Source organism: Chiloscyllium punctatum, chromosome 32 (genome assembly GCF_047496795.1).
Source record: "Chiloscyllium punctatum isolate Juve2018m chromosome 32, sChiPun1.3, whole genome shotgun sequence".
NCBI lineage: Eukaryota > Metazoa > Chordata > Chondrichthyes > Orectolobiformes > Hemiscylliidae > Chiloscyllium > Chiloscyllium punctatum.
This window is the reverse complement of record NC_092770.1, coordinates 76,018,538-76,035,760: the sequence shown is the minus strand read 5'-3', so window position 1 is coordinate 76,035,760 and position 17,223 is coordinate 76,018,538.

Below are 17,223 nucleotides of genomic sequence, written 5' to 3'. Positions count from 1 at the left end.
GCTGAAACAGAGGGGCTGAAATGGAGGGGCTGAACCAGAGGGGCTGAAACAGAGGGCGAGAAACTAAGGTACTGAATCAGAGGGGCTGAAACAGAGGGGCTGAAACAGACGGGCTGAAACAGAGAGCCTGAAACAGAGTGGCTGAAACAGAGGGGCTGAAATAGAGGGTCTGAAACAGAGGGGCTGAATCAGAGGGGCTGAAACAGAGGGGCTGAATCAGAGGGGCTGAAACAGAGGGGCTGAAACAGAGGGCGAAAAACAGAGAGGCTGAAACAGAGGGCAACAAACAGAGGGGCTGAAACAGAGGGCGAGAAACAGAGGGGCTGAAACAGAGGGGCTGAAACAGAGGGCGAGAAACAGAGGGGCTGAAACAGATGGCGAGAAACAGAGGGGCTGAAACAGAGGGCGAGAAACAGAGGGGCTGAATCAGAGGGGCTGAAACAGAGGGCGAGAAACAGAGGGGCTGAAACAGAGGGCGAGAAACAGAGGGGCTGAAACAGAGGTGCTGAAACAGAGGGTGAGAAACAGAGGGGCTGAAACAGAGGGCGAGAAACAGAGGGGCTGAAACAGAGGGGCTGAATCGGAGGGGCTGATTCAGAGGGGCTGAAACAGAGGGCGAGAAACAGAGGGGCTGAAACAGAGGGCGAGAAACAGAGGAGCAGAAACAGAGGGCGAGAAACAGAGGGGCTGAAACAGAGAGTGCGAAACAGAGTGGCTCAAACAGAGGGCGAGAAACAGAGGGGCTGAAAGAGAGGGCGAGAAACAGAGGGACTGAAACAGAGGGCAAGAAACAGAGGGGCTGAAACCGAGTGGCTGAAACAGAAGGGCTGAAACAGAGGGTCTGAAACAGAGTGCGAGAAACAGAGGGGCTGAATCAGAGGGGCTGAATCAGAGGGGCTGAAACAGAGGGGCTGAATCAGAGGGGCTGAAACAGAAGGCGAGAAACAGAGGGGCTGAAACAGAGGGCGAGAAACAGAGGGGCAGAAACAGAGGGCGAGAAACAGAGGGCCTGAAACAGAGGGGCTGAAACAGAGGGCAAGAAACAGAGGGGCTTAAACAGAGGGCGAGAAACAGAGGGGCTGAAACAGAGGGGCTGAAACAGAGGGGCTGAAACAGAGGGCGAGAAACAGAGGGGCTGAAACAAAGGGCGAGAAACAGAGGGGCTGAAACAGAGGGGCAGAAACAGAGGGGCTGAAACAGGGGGGCTGAATCGGAGGGGCTGAAACAGAGGGGCTGAAACAGAGGGGCTGAAACAGAGGGCAAGAAACAGAGGGGCTGAAACAGAGGGGCTGAAACAGCGGGGCAGAAACAGAGGGCGAGAAAAAGAGGGGCTGAATCAGAGGGGCTGAATCAGAGGGGCTGAAACAGAGGGGCTGAAACAGAGGGCGAGAAACAGAGGGGCTGAATCAGAGGGGCTGAATCAGAGGGGCTGAAACAGAGGGGCTGAAACAGAGGGCGAGAAACTAAGGGACTGAATCAGAGGGGCTGAAACAGAGGGGCTGAAACAGACGGGCTGAAACAGAGAGCCTGAAACAGTGGGGCTGAAACAGAGGGGCTGAAATAGAGGGGCTGAAACAGAGGGGCTGAATCAGAGGGGCTGAAACAGAGGGCGAGAAACAGAGGGGCTGAAACAGAGGGCGAGAAACAGAGGTGCTGAAACAGAGGGGCTGAATCAGAGGGGCTGAAACACAGGGGCTGTTACAGAGGGCGAGAAACAGAGGGGCTGAAACAGAGGGCGAGAAACAGAGGGGCTGAAACAGAGGGCAAGAAACAGAGGGGCTGGAACAGAGGGCGAGAAACAGATGGGCTGAAACAGAGGGGCTGAAACAGAGGGGCTGAAACAGAGGGGCTGAAACAGAGGGCGAGAAACAGAGGGGCTGAAACAGAGGGCAAGAAACAGAGGGGCTGAAACAGAGGGTGAGAAACAGAGGGCGAGAAACAGAGGGACTGAAACAGAGGGGCTGAAATAGAGTGTGAGAAACAGAGGGGCTGAAACAGAGGGCGAGAAACAGAGGGGCTGAAACAGAGGGTGAGAAACAGAGGGGCTGAAACAGAGGGGCTGAAACAGTGGGGCTGAAACAGAGGGGCTCAAACAGAGGGCGAGAAATAAAGGGGCTGAAACAGAGGGCGAGAAACAGAGGGGCTGAAACAGAGGGCGAGAAACAGAGGGGCTGAAACAGAGGGCGAGAAACAGATGGGCTGAAAGAGAGGGGCTGAAACAGAGGGGCTGAAACAGAGGGCAAGAAATAGAGGGGCTGAAAAGGAGGGCGAGAAACAGAGGGTCTGAAACAGAGGGTGAGAAACAGAGGGGCTGAATCAGAGGGGCTGAAACAGATGCCGAGAAACAGAGGGGCTGAAACAGGGCGAGAAACAGAGGGGCTGAAACAGAGGGGCTGAAACAGAGGGTGAGAAACAGAGGGGCTGAAACAGAGGGCGAGAAACAGAGGGGCTGAAACAGAGGGGCTGAAACAGAGGGGCTGAATCAGAGTGGCTGATTCAGAGGGTCTGAAACAGAGGGGCTGAATCAGAGGGGCGGAAACTAAGGGCGAGAAACAGAGGGGCAGAAACAGAGGGCAAGAAACAGAGGGGCTGAAACAGAGGGCGAGAAACAGACGGGCAGAAACAGAGGGCGAGAAACAGAGGGACTGAAACAGAGGGGCTGAAACAGAGAGCGCGAAACAGAGGGACTGAAACAGAGGGCGAGAAACAGAGGGGCTGAAACAGAGGGCGAGAAACAGAGGGGCTGAAACAGAGGGCGAGAAACAGAGGGGCTGAAACAGAGGGCCAGAAACAGACGGGCAGAAAAAGAGGGCGAGAAACAGAGTGACTGAAACAAAGGGGCTGAAACAGAGAGCGCGAAACAGAGGGACTGAAACAGAGGGCGAGAAACAGAGGGGCTGAAACAGAGGGCAAGAAACAGAGGGGCTGAAACAGAGGGCGAGAAACAGAGGGGCTGTAACAGAGGGCAAGAAACAGAGGGGCTGAAACAGAGTGGCTGAAACAGAGGGCGAGAAACAGAGGGGCTGAATCAGACAGGCTGAATCAGATGGGCTGAAACAGAGGTGCTGAAACAGAGGGCGAGAAACAGAGTGGCTGAAACAGAGGGCGAGAAACAGAGGGCGAGAAACAGAGAGGCTGAAAAAGTGGGGCTGAAACAAAGGGGCTGAAACAAAGCGCCTGATACAGAGGGCGAGAAACAGAGGGGCTGAAACAGAGGGCGAGAAACAGAGGGGCTGAAACAGAGGGGCTGACACAGACGGGCTGAAACAGTGGGGCTGAAACAGAGGGCGAGAAACAGAGAGGCTGAAACACAGGGCGAGAAACAGAGGGGCTGAAACAGAGGACGAGAAACAGAGGGGCTGAAACAGAGGGACTGAAACAGAGGGGCTGAAACAGAGGGGCTGAAACAGAGGGCGAGAAACAGAGTGGCTGAAACAGAGGGCGAGAAACAGAGTGGCTGAAACAGAGGGCAAGAAACAGAGGGGCTGAAACAGAGGGCGAGAAACAGAGGGGCTGAAACAGAGGGGCTGAAACAGAGGGCGAGAAACAGAGGGGCTGAAACAGAGAGCGAGAAACAGAGGGGCTGAAACAGAGGGCAAGAAACAGAGGGGCTGAAACCGAGTGTCTGAAACAGAAGGGCTGAAACAGAGGGGCTGAAACAGAGGGCGAGAAACAGAGGGGCTGAATCAGAGGGGCTGAATCAGAGGGGCTGAAACAGAGGGGCTGAATCAGAGGGGCTGAAACAGAAGGCGAGAAACAGAGGGGCTGAAACAGAGGGGCTGAATCGGAGGGGCTGATTCAGAGGGGCTGAAACAGAGGGCGAGAAACAGAGGGGCTGAAACAGAGGGCGAGAAACAGAGGAGCAGAAACAGAGGGCGAGAAACAGAGGGGCTGAAACAGAGAGTGCGAAACAGAGTGGCTCAAACAGAGGGCGAGAAACAGAGGGGCTGAAAGAGAGGGCGAGAAACAGAGGGGCTGAAACAGAGGGCAAGAAACAGAGGGGCTGAAACCGAGTGGCTGAAACAGAAGGGCTGAAACAGAGGGGCTGAATCAGAGGGGCTGAAACACAGGGGCTGTTACAGAGGGCGAGAAACAGAGGGGCTGAAACAGAGGGCGAGAAACAGAGGGGCTGAAACAGAGGGCAAGAAACAGAGGGGCTGAAACAGAGGGCGAGAAACAGATGGGCTGAAACAGAGGGGCTGAAACAGAGGGGCTGAAACAGAGGGGCTGAAACAGAGGGCGAGAAACAGAGGGGCTGAAACAGAGGGCAAGAAACAGAGGGGCTGAAACAGAGGGGCTGAAACAGAGGGCGAGAAACAGAGGGACTGAAACAGAGGGGCTGAAACAGAGTGTGAGAAACAGAGGGGCTGAAACAGAGGGCGAGAAACAGAGGGGCTGAAATAGAGGGTGAGAAACAGAGGGGCTGAAACAGAGGGGCTGAAACAGTGGGGCTGAAACAGAGGGGCTCAAACAGAGGGCGAGAAATAAAGGGGCTGAAACAGAGGGCGAGAAACAGAGGGGCTGAAACAGAGGGCGAGAAACAGAGGGGCTGAAACAGAGGGCGAGAAACAGAGGGGCTGAAAGAGAGGGGCTGAAACAGAGGGGCTGAAACAGAGGGCAAGAAATAGTGGGGCTGAAAAGGAGGGCGAGAAACAGAGGGTCTGAAACAGAGGGGCTGAAACAGAGGGTGAGAAACAGAGGGGCTGAAACAGAGGGCGAGAAACAGAGGGGCTGAAACAGAGGGGCTGAAACAGAGGGTGAGAAACAGAGGGGCTGAAACAGAGGGCGAGAAACAGAGGGGCTGAAACAGAGGGGCTGAAACAGAGGGGCTGAATCAGAGTGGCTGATTCAGAGGGTCTGAAACAGAGGGGCTGAATCAGAGGGGCGGAAACTAAGGGCGAGAAACAGAGGGGCAGAAACAGAGGGCAAGAAACAGAGGGGCTGAAACAGAGGGCGAGAAACAGACGGGCAGAAACAGAGGGCGAGAAACAGAGGGACTGAAACAGAGGGGCTGAAACAGAGAGCGCGAAACAGAGGGCGAGAAACAGAGGGGCTGAAACAGAGGGCGAGAAACAGAGGGGCTGAAACAGAGGGTGAGAAACAGAGGGGCTGAAACAGAGGGCCAGAAACAGACGGGCAGAAAAAGAGGGCGAGAAACAGAGGGACTGAAACAAAGGGGCTGAAACAGAGAGCGCGAAACAGAGGGACTGAAACAGAGGGCGAGAAACAGAGGGGCTGAAACAGAGGGCAAGAAACAGAGGGGCTGAAACAGAGGGCGAGAAACAGAGGGGCTGTAACAGAGGGCAAGAAACAGAGGGGCTGAAACAGAGTGGCTGAAACAGAGGGCGAGAAACAGAGGGGCTGAATCAGACAGGCTGAATCAGATGGGCTGAAACAGATGTGCTGAAACAGAGGGCGAGAAACAGAGTGGCTGAAACAGAGGGCGAGAAACAGAGGGCGAGAAACAGAGAGGCTGAAAAAGTGGGGCTGAAACAAAGGGGCTGAAACAAAGCGCCTGATACAGAGGGCGAGAAACAGAGGGGCTGAAACAGAGGGCGAGAAACAGAGGGGCTGAAACTGAGGGGCTGACACAGACGGGCTGAAACAGTGGGGCTGAAACAGAGGGCGAGAAACAGAGAGGCTGAAACACAGGGCGAGAAACAGAGGGGCTGAAACAGAGGACGAGAAACAGAGGGGCTGAAACAGAGGGACTGAAACAGAGGGGCTGAAACAGAGGGGCTGAAACAGAGGGCGAGAAACAGAGTGGCTGAAACAGAGGGCGAGAAACAGAGTGGCTGAAACAGAGGGCAAGAAACAGAGGGGCTGAAACAGAGGGCGAGAAACAGAGGGGCTGAAACAGAGGGGCTGAAACAGAGGGCGAGAAACAGAGGGGCTGAAACAGAGAGCGAGAAACAGAGGGGCTGAAACAGAGGGCAAGAAACAGAGGGGCTGAAACCGAGTGTCTGAAACAGAAGGGCTGAAACAGAGGGGCTGAAACAGAGGGCGAGAAACAGAGGGGCTGAATCAGAGGGGCTGAATCAGAGGGGCTGAAACAGAGGGGCTGAATCAGAGGGGCTGAAACAGAAGGCGAGAAACAGAGGGGCTGAAACAGAGGGGCTGAATCGGAGGGGCTGATTCAGAGGGGCTGAAACAGAGGGCGAAAAACAGAGGGGCTGAAACAGAGGGCGAGAAACAGAGGAGCAGAAACAGAGGGCGAGAAACAGAGGGGCTGAAACAGAGAGTGCGAAACAGAGTGGCTCAAACAGAGGGCGAGAAACAGAGGGGCTGAAAGAGAGGGCGAGAAACAGAGGGGCTGAAACAGAGGGCAAGAAACAGAGGGGCTGAAACCGAGTGGCTGAAACAGAAGGGCTGAAACAGAGGGGCTGAATCAGAGGGGCTGAAACACAGGGGCTGTTACAGAGGGCGAGAAACAGAGGGGCTGAAACAGAGGGCGAGAAACAGAGGGGCTGAAACAGAGGGCAAGAAACAGAGGGGCTGAAACAGAGGGCGAGAAACAGATGGGCTGAAACAGAGGGGCTGAAACAGAGGGGCTGAAACAGAGGGGCTGAAACAGAGGGCGAGAAACAGAGGGGCTGAAACAGAGGGCAAGAAACAGAGGGGCTGAAACAGAGGGTGAGAAACAGAGGGCGAGAAACAGAGGGACTGAAACAGAGGGGCTGAAACAGAGTGTGAGAAACAGAGGGGCTGAAACAGAGGGCGAGAAACAGAGGGGCTGAAACAGAGGGTGAGAAACAGAGGGGCTGAAACAGAGGGGCTGAAACAGTGGGGCTGAAACAGAGGGGCTCAAACAGAGGGCGAGAAATTAAGGGGCTGAAACAGAGGGCGAGAAACAGAGGGGCTGAAACAGAGGGCGAGAAACAGAGGGGCTGAAACAGAGGGCGAGAAACAGAGGGGCTGAAAGAGAGGGGCTGAAACAGAGGGGCTGAAACAGAGGGCAAGAAATAGTGGGGCTGAAAAGGAGGGCGAGAAACAGAGGGTCTGAAACAGAGGGTGAGAAACAGAGGGGCTGAATCAGAGGGGCTGAAACAGATGCCGAGAAACAGAGGGGCTGAAACAGGGCGAGAAACAGAGGGGCTGAAACAGAGGGGCTGAAACAGAGGGTGAGAAACAGAGGGGCTGAAACAGAGGGCGAGAAACAGAGGGGCTGAAACAGAGGGGCTGAAACAGAGGGGCTGAATCAGAGTGGCTGATTCAGAGGGTCTGAAACAGAGGGGCTGAATCAGAGGGGCGGAAACTAAGGGCGAGAAACAGAGGGGCAGAAACAGAGGGCAAGAAACAGAGGGGCTGAAACAGAGGGCGAGAAACAGACGGGCAGAAACAGAGGGCGAGAAACAGAGGGACTGAAACAGAGGGGCTGAAACAGAGAGCGCGAAACAGAGGGACTGAAACAGAGGGCGAGAAACAGAGGGGCTGAAACAGAGGGCGAGAAACAGAGGGGCTGAAACAGAGGGCGAGAAACAGAGGGGCTGAAACAGAGGGCCAGAAACAGACGGGCAGAAAAAGAGGGCGAGAAACAGAGGGACTGAAACAAAGGGGCTGAAACAGAGAGCGCGAAACAGAGGGACTGAAACAGAGGGCGAGAAACAGAGGGGCTGAAACAGAGGGCAAGAAACAGAGGGGCTGAAACAGAGGGCGAGAAACAGAGGGGCTGTAACAGAGGGCAAGAAACAGAGGGGCTGAAACAGAGTGGCTGAAAAAGAGGGCGAGAAACAGAGGGGCTGAATCAGACAGGCTGAATCAGATGGGCTGAAACAGAGGTGCTGAAACAGAGGGCGAGAAACAGAGTGGCTGAAACAGAGGGCGAGAAACAGTGGGCGAGAAACAGAGAGGCTGAAAAAGTGGGGCTGAAACAAAGGGGCTGAAACAAAGCGCCTGATACAGAGGGCGAGAAACAGAGGGGCTGAAACAGAGGGCGAGAAACAGAGGGGCTGAAACTGAGGGGCTGACACAGACGGGCTGAAACAGTGGGGCTGAAACAGAGGGCGAGAAACAGAGAGGCTGAAACACAGGGCGAGAAACAGAGGGGCTGAAACAGAGGACGAGAAACAGAGGGGCTGAAACAGAGGGACTGAAACAGAGGGGCTGAAACAGAGGGGCTGAAACAGAGGGCGAGAAACAGAGTGGCTGAAACAGAGGGCGAGAAACAGAGTGGCTGAAACAGAGGGCAAGAAACAGAGGGGCTGAAACAGAGGGCGAGAAAAAGAGGGGCTGAAACAGAGGGGCTGAAACAGAGGGCGAGAAACAAAGGGGCTGAAACAGAGAGCGAGAAACAGAGGGGCTGAAACAGAGGGCAAGAAACAGAGGGGCTGAAACCGAGTGTCTGAAACAGAAGGGCTGAAACAGAGGGGCTGAAACAGAGGGCGAGAAACAGAGGGGCTGAATCAGAGGGGCTGAATCAGAGGGGCTGAAACAGAGGGGCTGAATCAGAGGGGCTGAAACAGAAGACGAGAAACAGAGGGGCTGAAACAGAGGGGCTGAATCGGAGGGGCTGATTCAGAGGGGCTGAAACAGAGGGCGAGAAACAGAGGGGCTGAAACAGAGGGCGAGAAACAGAGGAGCAGAAACAGAGGGCGAGAAACAGAGGGGCTGAAACAGAGAGTGCGAAACAGAGTGGCTCAAACAGAGGGCGAGAAACAGAGGGGCTGAAAGAGAGGGCGAGAAACAGAGGGGCTGAAACAGAGGGCAAGAAACAGAGGGGCTGAAACCGAGTGGCTGAAACAGAAGGGCTGAAACAGAGGGGCTGAAACAGAGGGCGAGAAACAGAGGGGCTGAATCAGAGGGGCTGAATCAGAGGGGCTGAAACAGAGGGGCTGAATCAGAGGGGCTGAAACAGAAGGCGAGAAACAGAGGGGCTGAAACAGAGGGCGAGAAACAGAGGGGCAGAAACAGAGGGCGAGAAACAGAGGGGCTGAAACAGAGGGGCTGAAACAGAGGGCAAGAAACAGAGGGGCTGAAACAGAGGGCGAGAAACAGAGGGGCTGAAACAGAGGGGCTGAAACAGAGGGCGAGAAACAGAGGGGCTGAAACAAAGGGCGAGAAACAGAGGGGCTGAAACAGAGGGGCAGAAACAGAGGGGCTGAAACAGGGGGGCTGAATCGGAGGGGCTGAAACAGAGGGGCTGAAACAGAGGGGCTGAAACAGAGGGCAAGAAACAGAGGGGCTGAAACAGAGGGGCTGAAACAGAGGGGCAGAAACAGAGGGCGAGAAAAAGAGGGGCTGAATCAGAGGGGCTGAATCAGAGGGGCTGAAACAGAGGGGCTGAAACAGAGGGCGAGAAACAGAGGGGCTGAATCAGAGGGGCTGAATCAGAGGGGCTGAAACAGAGGGGCTGAAACAGAGGGCGAGAAACTAAGGGACTGAATCAGAGGGGCTGAAACAGAGGGGCTGAAACAGACGGGCTGAAACAGAGAGCCTGAAACAGTGGGGCTGAAACAGAGGGGCTGAAATTGAGGGGCTGAAACAGAGGGGCTGAATCAGAGGGGCTGAAACAGAGGGCGAGAAACAGAGGGGCTGAAACAGAGGGTGAGAAACAGAGGTGCTGAAACAGAGGGGCTGAATCAGAGGGGCTGAAACACAGGGGCTGTAACAGAGGGCGAGAAACAGAGAGGCTGAAACAGAGGGCGAGATACAGAGGGGCTGAAACAGAGGGCAAGAAACAGAGGGGCTGAAACAGAGGGCGAGAAACAGATGGGCTGAAACAGAGGGGCTGAAACAGAGGGGCTGAAACAGAGGGGCTGAAACAGAGGGCGAGAAACAGAGGGGTTGAAACAGAGGGCAAGAAACAGAGGGGCTGAAACAGAGGGTGAGAAACAGAGGGCGAGAAACAGAGGGACTGAAACAGAGGGGCTGAAACAGAGGGTGAGAAACAGAGGGGCTGAAACAGAAGGCGAGAAACAGAGGGGCTGAAACAGAGGGTGAGGAACAGAGGGGCTGAAACAGAGGGGCTGAAACAGTGGGGCTGAAACAGAGGGGCTCAAACAGAGGGCGAGAAATAAAGGGGCTGAAACAGAGGGCGAGAAACAGAGGGGCTGAAACAGAGGGCGAGAAACAGAGGGGCTGAAACAGAGGGCGAGAAACAGAGGGGCTGAAAGAGAGGGGCTGAAACAGAGGGGCTGAAACAGAGGGCAAGAAATAGAGGGGCTGAAAAGGAGGGCGAGAAACAGAGGGTCTGAAACAGAGGGTGAGAAACAGAGGGGCTGAATCAGAGGGGCTGAAACAGATGCCGAGAAACAGAGGGGCTGAAACAGGGCGAGAAACAGAGGGGCTGAAACAGAGGGGCTGAAACAGAGGGTGAGAAACAGAGGGGCTGAAACAGAGGGCGAGAAACAGAGGGGCTGAAACAGAGGGGCTGAAACAGAGGGGCTGAATCAGAGTGGCTGATTCAGAGGGTCTGAAACAGAGGGGCTGAATCAGAGGGGCGGAAACTAAGGGCGAGAAACAGAGGGGCAGAAACAGAGGGCAAGAAACAAAGGGGCTGAAACAGAGGGCGAGAAACAGAGGGGCTGAATCAGAGGGGCTGAATCAGAGGGGCTGAATCAGAGGGGCTGAAACAGAGGGGCTGAAACAGAGGGCGAGAAACTAAGGTACTGAATCAGAGGGGCTGAAACAGAGGGGCTGAAACAGAGGGGCTGAAACAGAGTGGCTGAATCAGAGGGGCTGAAACAGAGGGCGAGAAACAGAGGGGCTGAAACAGAGGGGCTGAATCAGAGGGGCTGAAACAGAGGGGCTTAAACAGAGGGCGAGAAATAGAGAGGCTGAAACAGAGGGCGAGAAACAGAGGGGCTGAAACAGAGGGCGAGAAACAGAGGGGCTGAAACAGAGGGGCTGAAACAGAGGGGCTGAAACAGAGGGCGAGAAACAGAGGGGGTGAAACAGATGGCGAGAAACAGAGGGGCTGAAACAGAGGGCGAGAAACAGAGGGGCTGAATCAGAGTGGCTGAAACAGAGGGGCTGAATCAGAGGGGCTGAAACAGAGGGCGAGAAACAGAGGGGCTGAAACAGAGGGGCTGAATCAGAGGGGCTGAAACAGAGGTGCTGAAACAGAGGGCGAGAAACAGAGAGGCTGAAACAGAGGGCGAGAAACAGAGGGGCTGAAACAGACGGCGAGAAACAGAGGGGCTGAAACAGAGGGGCTGAAACAGAGGGGCTGAAACAGAGGGCGAGAAACAGAGGGGGTGAAACAGATGGCGAGAAACAGAGGGGCTGAAACAGAGGGCGAGAAACAGAGGGGCTGAATCAGAGGGGCTGAAACAGAGGGCGAGAAACAGAGGGGCTAAAACAGAGGGCGAGAAACAGAGGGGCTGAAACAGAGGTGCTGAAACAGAGGGTGAGAAACAGAGGGGCTGAAACAGAGGGCGAGAAACAGAGGGGCTGAAACAGAGGGGCTGAAACAGAGGGGCTGATTCAGAGGGGCTGAAACAGAGGGGCTGAATCAGAGGGGCTGAAACAGAGGGCGAGAAACAGAGCGGCTGAAACAGAGGGCGAGAAACAGAGGAGCAGAAACAGAGGGCGAGAAACAGAGGGGCTGAAACAGAGGGGCTGAAACAGAGAGTGCGAAACAGAGGGGCTGAAACAGAGGGGCTGAAACAGAGGGCGAGAAACTAAGGTACTGAATCAGAGGGGCTGAAACAGAGGGGCTGAAAGAGAGGGGCTGAAACTGAGTGGCTGAATCAGAGGGGCTGAAACAGAGGGCGAGAAACAGAGGGGCTGAAACAGAGGGGCTGAATCAGAGGGGCTGAAACAGAGGGGCTGAAACAGAGGGCGAGAAACAGAGAGGCTGAAACAGAGGGCGAGAAACAGAGGGGCTGAAACAGAGGGCGAGAAACAGAGGGGCTGAAACAGAGGGGCTGAAACAGAGGGCGAGAAACAGAGGGGGTGAAACAGATGGCGAGAAACAGAGGGGCTGAAACAGAGGGCGAGAAACAGAGGGGCTGAATCAGAGTGGCTGAAACAGAGGGGCTGAATCAGAGGGGCTGAAACAGAGGCCGAGAAACAGAGGGGCTGAAACAGAGGGGCTGAATCAGAGGGGCTGAAACAGAGGTGCTGAAACAGAGGGCGAGAAACAGAGAGGCTGAAACAGAGGGCGAGAAACAGAGGGGCTGAAACAGAGGGCGAGAAACAGAGGGGCTGAAACAGAGGGGCTGAAACAGAGGGGCTGAAACAGAGGGCGAGAAACAGAGGGGGTGAAACAGATGGCGAGAAACAGAGGGGCTGAAACAGAGGGCGAGAAACAGAGGGGCTGAATCAGAGGGGCTGAAACAGAGGGCGAGAAACAGAGGGGCTAAAACAGAGGGCGAGAAACAGAGGGGCTGAAACAGAGGTGCTGAAACAGAGGGTGAGAAACAGAGGGGCTGAAACAGAGGGCGAGAAACAGAGGGGCTGAAACAGAGGGGCTGAAACAGAGGGGCTGATTCAGAGGGGCTGAAACAGAGGGGCTGAATCAGAGGGGCTGAAACAGAGGGCGAGAAACAGAGCGGCTGAAACAGAGGGCGAGAAACAGAGGAGCAGAAACAGAGGGCGAGAAACAGAGGGGCTGAAACAGAGAGTGCGAAACAGAGGGGCTGAAACAGTGGGCGAGAAACAGAGGGGCTGAAACAGAGGGCGAGAAACAGAGGGGCTGAAACAGAGGGCAAGAAACAGAGGGGCTGAAACCGAGTGTCTGAAACAGAAGGGCTGAAACAGAGGGGCTGAAACCGAGGGCGAGAAACAGAGGGGCTGAATCAGAGGGGCTGAATCAGAGGGGCTGAAACAGAAGGCGAGAAACAGAGGGGCTGAAACAGAGGGCGAGAAGCACAGGGGCAGAAACAGAGGGCGAGAAACAGAGGGGCTGAAACAGAGGGGCTGAAATAGAGGGTCTGAAACAGAGGGGCTGAAAAAGAGGGGCTGAAACAGAGGGGCTGAATCAGAGGGGCTGAAACAGAGGGCGAGAAACAGAGGGGCTGAAACAGAGGGGCTGAATCAGAGGGGCTGAAACAGAGGGGCTGAAACAGAGGGCGAGAAACAGAGAGGCTGAAACAGAGTGCGAGAAACAGAGGGGCTGAAACAGAGGGCGAGAAACAGAGGGGCTGATACAGAGGGGCTGAAACAGAGAGTGCGAAACAGAGGGGCTGAAACAGAGGGCGAGAAACAGAGGGGGTGAAACAGATGGCGAGAAACAGAGGGGCTGAAACAGAGGGCGAGAAACAGAGGGGCTGAATCAGAGGGGCTGAAACAGAGGGCGAGAAAAAGAGGTGCTAAAACAGAGGGCGAGAAACAGAGGGGCTGAAACAGAGGTGCTGAAACAGAGGGTGAGAAACAGAGGGGCTGAAACAGAGGGCGAGAAACAGAGGGGCTGAAACAGAGGGGCTGAAACAGAGTGGCTGATTCAGAGGCGCTGAAACAGAGGGGCTGAATCAGAGGGGCTGAAACAGAGGGCGAGAAACAGAGCGGCTGAAACAGAGGGCGAGAAACAGAGGAGCAGAAACAGAGGGCGAGAAACAAAGGGGCTGATACAGAGGGGCTGAAACAGAGAGTGCGAAACAGAGGGGCTGAAACAGAGGGCGAGAAACAGAGGGGCTGAAACAGAGGGCGAGAAACAGAGGGGCTGAAACAGAGGGCAAGAAACAGAGGGGCTGAAACCGAGTGTCTGAAACAGAAGGGCTGAAACAGAGGGGCTGAAACAGAGGGCGAGAAACAGAGGGGCTGAATCAGAGGGGCTTAATCAGAGGGGCTGAAACAGAGGGGCTGAATCAGAGGGGCTGAAACAGAAGACGAGAAACAGAGGGGCTGAAACAGAGGGGCTGAAACAGAGGGGCTGAAACAGAGGGCGAGAAACAGAGGGGCTGAAACAGAGGTGCTGAAACAGAGGGCAAGAAACAGAGGGGCTGAAACAGAGGGGCTGAAACAAAGGGCGAGAAACAGAGTGGCTGAAACAGAGGGGCAGAAACAGAGGGGCTGAAACAGAGGGGCTGAATCGGAGGGGCTGAAACAGAGGGGCTGAAACAGAGGGGCTGAAACAGAGGGGCTGATTCAGAGGGGCTGAAACAGAGGGGCTGAATCAGAGGGGCTGAAACAGAGGGCGAGAAACAGAGCGGCTGAAACAGAGGGCGAGAAACAGAGGAGCAGAAACAGAGGGCGAGAAACAGAGGGGCTGATACAGAGGGGCTGAAACAGAGAGTGCGAAACAGAGGGGCTGAAACAGAGGGCGAGAAACAGAGGGGCTGAAACAGAGGGCGAGAAACAGAGGGGCTGAAACAGAGGGCATGAAACAGAGGGGCTGAAACCGAGTGTCTGAAACAGAAGGGCTGAAACAGAGGGGCTGAAACAGAGGCGAGAAACAGAGGGGCTGAATCAGACCGGCTGAATCAGAGGGGCTGAAACAGAGGGGCTGAATCAGAGGGGCTGAAACAGAAGGCGAGAAACAGAGGGGCTGAAACAGAGGGCGAGAAGCAGAGGGGCAGAAACAGAGGGCGAGAAACAGAGGGGCTGAAACAGAGGGGCTGAAACAGAGGGCAAGAAACAGAGGGGCTGAAACAGAGGGGCTGAAACAAAGGGCGAGAAACAGAGTGGCTGAAACAGAGGGGCAGAAACAGAGGGGCTGAAACAGAGGGGCTGAATCGGAGGGGCTGAAACAGAGGGGCTGAAACAGAGGGGCTGAAACAGAGGGCAAGAAACAGAGGGGCTGAAACAGAGGGGCTGAAACAGAGGGGCAGAAACAGAGGGCGAGAAACAGAGGGGCTGAATCAGAGGGGCTGAATCAGAGGGGCTGAAACAGAGGGGCTGAAACAGAGGGCGAGAAACAGAGGGGCTGAATCAGAGGGGCTGAATCAGAGGGGCTGAAACAGAGGGGCTGAAACAGAGGGCGAGAAACTTAGGGACTGAATCAGATGGGCTGAAACAGAGGGGCTGAAACAGACGGGCTGAAACAGAGAGCCTGAAACAGAGGGGCTGAAACAGAGGGGCTGAAACAGAGGGGCTGAAACAGAGGGCGAGAAAATAAGGTACTGAATCAGAGGGGCTGAAACAGAGGGGCTGAAACAGACGGGCTGAAACAGAGAGCCTGAAACAGAGTGGCTGAAACAGAGGGGCTGAAATAGAGGGTCTGAAACAGAGGGGCTGAATCAGAGGGGCTGAAACAGAGGGGCTGAAACAGAGGGGCTGAAACAGAGGGGCTGAAACAGAGGGCGAGAAACAGAGAGGCTGAAACAGAGGGCAACAAACAGAGGGGCTGAAACAGAGGGCGAGAAACAGAGGGGCTGAAACAGAGGGGCTGAATCAGAGGGGCTGAAACAGAGGGGCTGAAACAGAGGGCGAGAAACAGAGAGGCTGAAACAGAGGGCGAGAAACAGAGGGGCTGAAACAGAGGGCGAGAAACAGAGGGGCTGATACAGCGTGGCTGAAACAGAGAGTGCGAAACAGAGGGGCTGAAACAGAGGGGCTGAAACAGAGGGCGAGAAACAGAGGGGGTGAAACAGATGGCGAGAAACAGAGGGGCTGAAACAGAGGGCGAGAAACAGAGGGGCTGAATCAGAGGGGCTGAAACAGAGGGCGAGAAACAGAGGGGCTAAAACAGAGGGCGAGAAACAGAGGGGCTGAAACAGAGGTGCTGAAACAGAGGGTGAGAAACAGAGGGGCTGAAACAGAGGGCGAGAAACAGAGGGGCTGAAACAGAGGTGCTGAAACAGAGGGGCTGATTCAGAGGGGCTGAAACAGAGGGGCTGAATCAGAGGGGCTGAAACAGAGGGCGAGAAACAGAGCGGCTGAAACAGAGACCGAGAAACAGAGGAGCAGAAACAGAGGGCGAGAAACAGAGGGGCTGATACAGAGTGGCTGAAACAGAGAGTGCGAAACAGAGGGGCTGAAACAGAGGGCGAGAAACAGAGGGGCTGAAACAGAGGGCGAGAAACAGAGGGGCTGAAACAGAGGGCAAGAAACAGAGGGGCTGAAACCGAGTGTCTGAAACAGAAGGGCTGAAACAGAGGGGCTGAAACAGAGGGGCTGAAACAGAAGGCGAGAAACAGAGGGGCTGAAACAGAGGGCGAGAAGCAGAGGGGCAGAAACAGAGGGCGAGAAACAGAGGGGCTGAAACAGAGGGGCTGAAACAGAGGGCAAGAAACAGAGGGGCTGAAACAGAGGGGCTGAAACAAAGGGCGAGAAACAGAGTGGCTGAAACAGAGGGGCAGAAACAGAGGGGCTGAAACAGAGGGGCTGAATCGGAGGGGCTGAAACAGAGGGGCTGAAACAGAGGGGCTGAAACAGAGGGGCTGATTCAGAGGGGCTGAAACAGAGGGGCTGAATCAGAGGGGCTGAAACAGAGGGCGAGAAACAGAGCGGCTGAAACAGAGGGCGAGAAACAGAGGAGCAGAAACAGAGGGCGAGAAACAGAGGGGCTGATACAGAGGGGCTGAAACAGAGAGTGCGAAACAGAGGGGCTGAAACAGAGGGCGAGAAACAGAGGGGCTGAAACAGAGGGCGAGAAACAGAGGGGCTGAAACAGAGGGCAAGAAACAGAGGGGCTGAAACCGAGTGTCTGAAACAGAAGGGCTGAAACAGAGGGGCTGAAACAGAGGGCGAGAAACAGAGGGGCTGAATCAGACCGGCTGAATCAGAGGGGCTGAAACAGAGGGGCTGAATCAGAGGGCGAGAAACAGAGGGGCTGATACAGAGGGCGAGAAACAGAGGGGCTGAAACAGAGGGCGAGAAACAGAGGGGCTGATACAGAGGGGCTGAAACAGAGAGTGCGAAACAGAGGGGCTGAAACAGAGGGGCTGAAACAGAGGGCGAGAAACAGAGGGGGTGAAACAGATGGCGAGAAACAGAGGGGCTGAAACAGAGGGCGAGAAACAGAGGGGCTGAATCAGAGGGGCTGAAACAGAGGGCGAGAAACAGAGGGGCTAAAACAGAGGGCGAGAAACAGAGGGGCTGAAACAGAGGTGCTGAAACAGAGGGTGAGAAACAGAGGGGCTGAAACAGAGGGCGAGAAACAGAGGGGCTGAAACAGAGGTGCTGAAACAGAGGGGCTGATTCAGAGGGGCTGAAACAGAGGGGCTGAATCAGAGGGGCTGAAACAGAGGGCGAGAAACAGAGCGGCTGAAACAGAGACCGAGAAACAGAGGAGCAGAAACAGAGGGCGAGAAACAGAGGGGCTGATACAGAGTGGCTGAAACAGAGAGTGCGAAACAGAGGGGCTGAAACAGAGGGCGAGAAACAGAGGGGCTGAAACAG